Genomic DNA, 8814 nt, shown 5'->3' on the forward strand with positions numbered 1-8814 from the left:
AATCCTTTGACAAACTACAATATTAATTCCTATAAAAATACTAGAAAACATAGGTATAAGTCAATTTTTCCTTAAATTAGTAAGAAGTATATATTAAAAACCATCAGCAAACATTTTCTGTGATGGGGATGAGTTAGAAGCCTTCCCTCTGAGATAGAGAGTAAAACAAAGATACCCATTATCACCAGTATTATTTAATATTGTTCTAGAAAGGCTAGCAAAAACAATAAAAGAAGAAATTAAAGGTATAAAAAATAGGCAAAGAGGTAATAAAACTATCTCTTTCAATGAGATATTTAGAAAATCTTAGAGACTCAACTAAAAATTTAATTGAAACTATCAATAATTTTTGCAAAGTGGCAGTATAGAAAATAAATCTACATAAATCATCTGCATTTCTATATATTAGTAACAATGTCTGCAAGAAAGAGTAAGAGATACTTACTAATGAAAATAGTAAGGGATAACTGATTTAAAATAACCATAGATAGAATAATGCCTAGAAGTATAAAACAAATCCAGAAACTGTCTGAACATAATTATAAAACACTTTTTATACAAATAGTCAAATTTAAATAATTCATTGTTTATGGATGGGCAGAGCTAATATAATTAAAATGACAACAATCCTACCTAAACTAATCTATTTTTTCAATGCCATCTAAGATAAATTACTAAAATTTTTAATTGAACTAGAAGAAATAATAACAAAATTTATTTGGAAAAAAACCAAAGGATAAATAAAAGCAGAAGGAATAATTATTTAAATGTCATGAAAAAAGTCCAGGGGACAGCTGGGTCTCTCAGTGGATTGAGAGCCAGTCCAGAGACAGGAGTTCAAATTTGACTCCAGACACTTCCTGGCTGTGTGACCCTGGGCAAGTCACTTCGCCCCCATTGCCTAGCCCTTACTGATCTTCTGCCTTGGAACCAATACCTAGCATTGGTTCTAAGACAGAAGGTAAGGATTTAAAAAAAAAAAAGTCTAGCAACACCAGATTTTAAACTATATCAGGAAGCAGTAATTATCAAAATCTTCTGGTACTGGCTAAGAAATAAAACTGTAGATTAGTGGAACAGAATAGATATACAACAAAAAGTTGTAAAAGATTAAGTAACTTTGTGTTTGACAAAGGTTTGACAAAGGTAAAGTTCCAAGTTTTCTTGGGTTGTAGAAGCAATAGATAGAGTTTGACTGCAGATTGAAACATATCATTATTCACTTTATTTCCTCCATCAATTTTTCTATAATGTATGCAATATGTGTCTTCTTTCCCAATGTAACAAAGAAGGAAATATATATTTTATGATAATATATGCACAACCTATTGAGGTAGAGGCATGGAGAGAGAGAGGGGACTTGTAAGCCAAGATGCAAGAAAACAAACTGGGGACCTGACCTGTCAATCAAGAAGGTTCCAAATGGAATGTTCCCAGGAGAGGCAGTTGGGGGTCTGGCCAGAGAGGAGAAGAAGCAGGAACTTGAATTTTTGATGCTGACTCTGATTTTGGGAGTTGAAGCTGACCAGGGGAGAAACTGGAACTTTGGTTTTGTCTTTCTCTGAGAGTTGAGCCTGACTGAAGGGGAAGAAGCTGAGAACTGATCTCAGTTAGCTTCTGTTCATGAGTGAAGGACCCTTGTAGGGCTGGCTTGGCTTTGGGCTTTCTGATCAAGGGGAAACCTCTGCTCTCTCTGAGATTTGACTGACCAAGAGTTGGAGGAAAGCCAAACTGAAGGAAAGACTTTTCTTCGTGGCTTTGTGAAAAAGAAAGAAGATTCTAAACAATTGTCCTCCAGCCATCTCTCTGTCTTGTCACAGTTTGTGACAAGACTGACTATTTCCATAACCCTCCTAAATTCTCCTTGTAGTTTAGGGAAATCCTCATCCCTCTTACTTCAGTCTCCCATCCTGTTATCACAATAAACCCCTTACCTGAGAACGAAAACTAGAGTATTTTGTAATCCATTCAGGGGGGAAGGGAGGAAGCCAAAAGGCTTCCAGAAGTGGGCGGTGTAAAAAATAGACTCGAATACAGGACTACAATCCCCATGAGCCTTTGCTCCACTTCCCCAGAATGCCTTGTAATCTCACCTGGGCCGAGATTGAGAAGGTATTTAAGCTGATTCAAAGGCTTTTGAGGGGGCTCTCTCTTGGCTCTTTTTGGGCTTCCGTTTTGGAGCAGGCGCATCTCTTGTGTGATGTGAGGCCTCTGGCCTAGGCACATTTTTCTTACTTGTATATTCTTTAATCTTTAACCTTTAATAAACTTCACACTAGGTTCAAGACCTTTGTATTGGACTAGAAGTGCATCAATCCATCCTGGATTGGCCTTTCTTTGGCTCTGTGCAATGGCTCTTGTGTGTGTATCTTCTCCTGGAATCAGACAGAATCATTAAGCAAAGTCCCATAATTTATTTGGGATGATTGTGTGATTTTTCTCCACATTTATTCATTATCATTGGTATAGGAAAGAAGGTATCAGATGGTTGGAGTGATCCATGCTGAGGCTTGGCAAGGCACAATTGATGGAATGATAAGGGAGCTAGGTACTCAACGGAAGAGGACAGTGAAGAGCTGAACTTGTTCACCAAGAGGTCAAGATGAAAAAAATAGGAGAGAATAACAAGTGAAAGGGAGATAGACTAGGAAAGAATGGAGAGCTTTTTTGATTGGAGGCTAAAAATTAGGATTTGGCAAGGGAATGTGGAGGGAGTAATGGAAGGAGTAGATTATGGTCAGATAAAGGGGTTTCAGAATTCTTAAACATGGAGGTGGTACATTTGTGGTTGGTGGCAAAATCAAGAGTATGACTATCTTTGTATGTAGTTGAGATGGAGTGGGAGAATACATGACATGGGATTTAAATAGATGGAGTAACTCTGGGCTTAGGGTGTTTGAGGGAAAGTCAGTGTATGTTGAAGTCTCCTAGTATAAGTTCAGGTTTAGGGAGCAGAGAAAAATTGTGAACCAGATATGAAACTCATTGAAGAAGGAAGAGGAATAAATATGCTGAAAATCTATAGGCAACAGGTATCAGGATTTGGATTGAGGGTAGAGACTAATTGCATCATCCTCAAAGGAGAGGCTATTGAGTGATGAAGGTAGGGAGAAAACCTGGAAGTGACAATGGGAAGCAAGGAATATTGTGAATCTTAAAATTTCTCAGACTTATGAATCTTAAAAAATTCTCAGACTCTGCCTTAGAACATTTTTGGTTAAGGTTGCTATCCCCTTATTTTTCAATGAAGGGACTTTAGTCAGGAATGTAGGTGGGAACTCTAACATTACTCCACCCATACTTAGGCATACTTTAGGGGAAGATAAAGTTGTAATCTCCTGATTGAATAATGAAAAGTCCCCAACCCATACTTAAAGTGAAGCAAGAACCCTTAAGCTAGGTCTATTTATAGATCTAATACAAATGGGTGCTAAGTACCTATGAAGATCAAATTAATCAGGCAACTTGCAAAGGACAAGATTAGTCTACTTAGGTGTGAATTACTCAAAAGTTTTAATCTACTCAGGTGTGAATTAAGAATGGTCAGTCCTTTGAAAAATGTCTACTTTGATTGGTAGATGTGAAAACTTAGGGGAGGTGACATAGGAGAAAATTCTCTTTAAAAGGAGGCCAGAAGGCCTCTGCATGGTGATTCAGCTTTGGAGCTGAGCTGGAGGCTGGTCTCTCTCTCTTGGTGGCTGAACTTAGTTCAGCTTCCTGAGCTAAACTGGAGGGTCTCTCTGAACACTAGAGTTTTGCTTGGAAGGATCTTGTGGTGAGTGATTAAAGACTGACTTAGTCTCTCTTAAGGCTCAGGCCTAGGCCATGTTGGCCTAGGCCCTTCATACTATATTTCTCTTATTCTCTTTCCTTTTTCTTTGGTTCCTTATTTGTGATAATTAAAATCTCCATAAAACCCAACTGACTTGGGTATTTTCATATTTGGGAATTTTTCCCATGGCAACCACTTTATTTCTGATTTAACTCAAGACACTGTCTTGAAACCATATTTTCGTGGTCACAGTTTATGGCAACCACTCTTTTAACTGTAACAGTTTATGGCTAACCACGTAGATTGTGACGAAAAACCCTCAAAATTTCTGTGAAATCTCTTTCCTTTCTCTCTTTATTATTTGCTCTGTCAGTCAGTCTTTTTAAACATTGCTAACTCAGCTTCAGAACACAGCTGTAAGAGCGGGTGAGTGAAAAACATTTTGATTTCTCCTTAAATTAAATAGAACACAGCTGTTTTAAATCTTAGCAACAGGGCCCTAAGGTCCTGGCTAGGAGAGCTGTTTCTAAATCAACTTCCTTTAGGGAACAACTGCCTAAGTTAGGATTAAGAATTACCTTGGAAAAGCTTTTGGCCTTGTCCTGCTCCCCACGTGTTTACTTTAGAAATATGGAGTTATAGCCAATTCAGAACTTAGTTAACAACTGGCTTCTCAGTAAATACTTTGTTCTTTTTTTAGTACAAGCATTGGTCTGCAACTTACTTAACAGCTGGCTCATTAGCTCCATGATCAATCTTGTAAATACAGAATTCCTTTTCTCTCTGAAAGGGCTCATCCCATGGAATTTATGGCAAAATCTAATCGATATACTAATTTCCCTTGAGTTTTTGATTGTTGTAACTGTAATATTGGATCTCCTTGAAGAACTCATTTCTCAGTCAAACCAACCAATTGCTCCCTCTAATATTCAACAAATTGTAGAACTAAATACTCGGCAGGAGCTTATAGAGGAGCTTATAGAGGGACCTCATGGGGAGATCATAACTTTTATGAGAAGCATTAAAAGAGAGTTAAGAACATTATCAGGATCTTTGGCCCACCCAGCTCTGGACACTAACCCTCCTAACCAACCCACTCCTCCCCCTGCCCCATTGGCCTCAAAAAACCCTACTTCTAACCAACCTACTCCTCCCCCTGCCCATGCTTCCAATCCCACACCCTCCACTCTGAGTTCACAACCTACCCATGCTTCCAATCCCACACCCTCCACTCTAAGTTCTCACCCCTCCCATGCTTCCTACCCTACCACCTCCACCCTGAGATCACAGCCCACTCATACTGACCATCCTAATGACTCACACCCTACTCATTCCTCCAACCCTAACACCTCTGTATCTTTTCCCCCAGTTACTAGCACTTCTTCCTTTGCCTCTCCTTCCCACCCTCCCCAATTCAATTCCCTTATCCTTCCTACCTCTGATCTTTCTGGCACTATGGGACAACAAAAAACCCTCTCCCTCACTGTGCCCAACTCTTCTCTTTCTCATGCCTACCCCATTAAGAATGGAGTAAGGAGCCTAGAAACAGAAATAGGAATACAAAATAATTCAGATAAGTTATTTCCTTTAAGGGAAGTGCTGACTTTTAATAAAAATGGAAACTTGGTATCTGTAAGACATCATACACCTTTTAGCCCTGAGGATTTAAATAAACTTAAGGAAGATCTTCCATCATTTGAGGAAGAACCAATATTAATCATAAAAAAATTAGAGAACATATTCAGAACTTTTGACCCCACTTGGATGGATGTTGAGAATTTACTAGAGACATTTTTAACAAAAAGAGAAAAAATATATCATCTCTGGCTAATCAAAAATGAGGTAGAAGAGGACATTATTGGCCAACTGAAGATCCACATTGGAACCCCAATATTGAACTAGATCACACAAAACTAAACCAGGCCAGAGAAGCATTATTAACAGCTATGAGAGCATACTCTGATAGACCTAAAAAATGGTCAGACTTTGAAAGAACCCGACAAGAAATTGATGAAACCCCCTCCCAGTTTATGGACAGACTTACTGATGTAGGAAATACATATATGGACCTTGATTTATCCAGAGAAAGAGATATTAGGCAAATACATAGGCAATTTGTTGAGAATTGTTGTTCAGTGGTAAAAGACTACTTCAAAACTAGCTGTCCGAATTGGGACTCTATGGACCTTGAAGAATTGAGGAGAGTAGCAACTTATGTTTATAAGGGTCTTGTAAAAAGACCTGAGGAACACAATACATTAGTGGAAGACTTAAAGAAAGAAATTGAAATGTTAAAGAGACAATTGAAAAATAAGGGAGAGGAAAAGTGGAGTTTGAAAGAATCCACAGATCACCTCCTGTACTTAATCCCCAACTGACAATACCCAGTAATGTTATAGCCAAATTCAAGAACTATCAGAACAAAGAAAAGATATTACAAGCTGCCAAGAAGAAGTCATTCAGATACCAAGGAACCACAGTGAGGATAACGCAGGATCTGGCTGCATCCACACTGAAGGACCAAAAGGCATGGAATATGATATTCCAGAAAGCAAGGGAACTAGGTCTACAACCAAGAATCAACTACCCAGCAAAACTAACTATATTCTTACAGAGGAAAGTATGGTCATTCAACAAAATAGAAGCATTCCAAGAATTTGTAAAGAAAAGACCAGACTTGAACAGAAAATTTGACGCCCAAGTACAGAACTCAAGAGAATCATCAAAAGGTAATTTAAAAAGAGGGGGGAAAAGAGAAAAACAAAATAAAACAAACCAACAAAAAAATCAACACTTTTTTAAAAGAGACTCAATAAGTTAAAATGATATGTATCCCTATAAGAAAAGAGGTCATTGGTAACTCTTAAAAATTGTTATTTTCAACTGGGCACCTAGAAGAATTATATTTAGAGAGAACATTGACAAACTCTATAGGATGAAATGACAAGACATAAATAGGTATCTAGACATATGTATGCATAAATACATATACATGTGTGTGTGTATATATATATATATATATATATATATATATATATATATATATATATATATATAAAACTAGAGTTTAAAAAGAGGTTAACACTAAAAGAAATGGGAAAAGAAACAAATGGGGGTAAATTTATATGCCACAAAGAAGCTCATGGCAGGAAGGGGGGGAGAACATCAATACACTGGAAGGGTAAAGAGGTTGGAGATAGGGAATACTCAACTCTTATGTGCATTGAATTTGACCCACACAGGGAAGAACAACCCAATCCATTGGGGCAGAGAATAGATTTGTGCCTTATAGGGGAGTAGAAGGACAACAAATGGACTGGTGGGGAGGGAAGCAGTATAAGGGAGGGAGATGGTGGGGGTAGTTTTAGAAAGACTGCAAAGCAAATAAGGGGGGGGGAATAAGAAGGTAGGGGGGTAAAAAGGGAAGTAAAATAAGGGTGGGAACTAGGGGGATTGACTAAAAACAAACGTTGGTGTAGGAGGAAATAGTGAAAGAAGAAAAGGCAGGACCAGGAGTAGAAATCAAAATGCTGGGAAATACACAACTAGTAATCATAACTCTGAATGTGAATGGAATGAATTCACCCATAAAACACAAGCGAATATCAGAGTGTGTTAGAATCCCAAACCCTACCATATGCTATCTACAAGAAACACACATGAGGAAGTTAGACATATAGGGTGAAAGTAAGAGGATGGAGCCAAATCTATTGAACATCAACAGACAAAAAGAAGGCAGGAGTCACAATCATGATATCTGACAAAGCTAAAATAAAAATAGATTTAGTCAAAAGAGATAAGGAAGGTAATTACATCCTGATAAAAGGCAGTATATATAATGAGGAAATATCAGTACTCAACATGTATGCACCAAATGGCATAGCATTCAAATTTCTAAAGGAGAAACTAGGGGAGCTCAAGGATGAAATAGATAGAAAAAATATACTAGTGAGAGACCTGAACCTTCCTCTATCAGAACTAGATAAATCAGGGGGAAGCTGGGTGGCTCAGTGGATTGAGAGCCAGGCCTAGAGACAGGAGGTCCTGGGTTAAAATCTGGCCTCAGACACTTCCCAGCTATGTGACCCTGGGCAAGTCACTTAACCCCCATTGCCTAGCCCTTACCACTCTTCTGCGAAGGTAAGCATTTTTTTTAAATTCAATTAAATTTTAAAGAAAAGAACTAGATGAATCAAACAAAAAATTAAATAAGAAAGAGGTAAGAGAAGTAAATTAAATCTTAGAAAAATTAGATTTAGAAGATATATGTAGAAAAATAAACAGGTACAAAAAGGAATACACCTTCTTTTCAGCAGCACATGGTACATTCACAAAAATTGACCATGTGTTAGGGCATAAAAATATTGCAAACAAGTGCAAAAGAGCAGAAATAATAAATGCAACCTTCTCAGATCACAATGCAATGAAAATCATAATTAGTAAAGACCCATAGAGAAGTGTAAAGATTAACTTAGTTTCTCTACTAAAAGTATTATATTTTATGAGGTTTATTAAAGATTATTAGAAATCAAGGATAAGGAAATACAAAATAAGAAAAGCATGTGCCTAGGGCACATTAGCCCATTTACAACCTACTCACTACGTCTTGCCTGCCAGGTAGAGAGTGTAAACCTTAAAATTCCTTAGACTTATAAATGTTGGAAATTTCACCATTGGGAAATTTCATACTTGGAAAATTTCTTACTGATAGTCTATTGGAATGTGAACCCCATTGGCATGGGAGGTTCCTCTTCCTCCCTTCTTAAGATTACTTTAGGACAGAAACCTTTTGCTGAACAATGGAAAGGACTTTGACCTATGCTTAAGCATAGAACAGGAATTTCTTTGAGTCATGATTGATTTTAGAATTGATACAATGGAGATACTTGGAATCAATCTCCACCCTACTCAGTCCTAACAGGATTGAGGAAGGGCTGCAGCATAGATCAAAATTTAATTATTCCAATCTCTACCCCACTCAGGTTAACAGGATTTAGGAAGGGCTGTAGCAAAGATTCAAAGATTTAATTATTTGAAAATAT

This window comes from Monodelphis domestica, chromosome 3, assembly GCF_027887165.1.
Source record: "Monodelphis domestica isolate mMonDom1 chromosome 3, mMonDom1.pri, whole genome shotgun sequence".
In the NCBI taxonomy this organism is placed as follows: Eukaryota; Metazoa; Chordata; class Mammalia; order Didelphimorphia; family Didelphidae; genus Monodelphis; species Monodelphis domestica.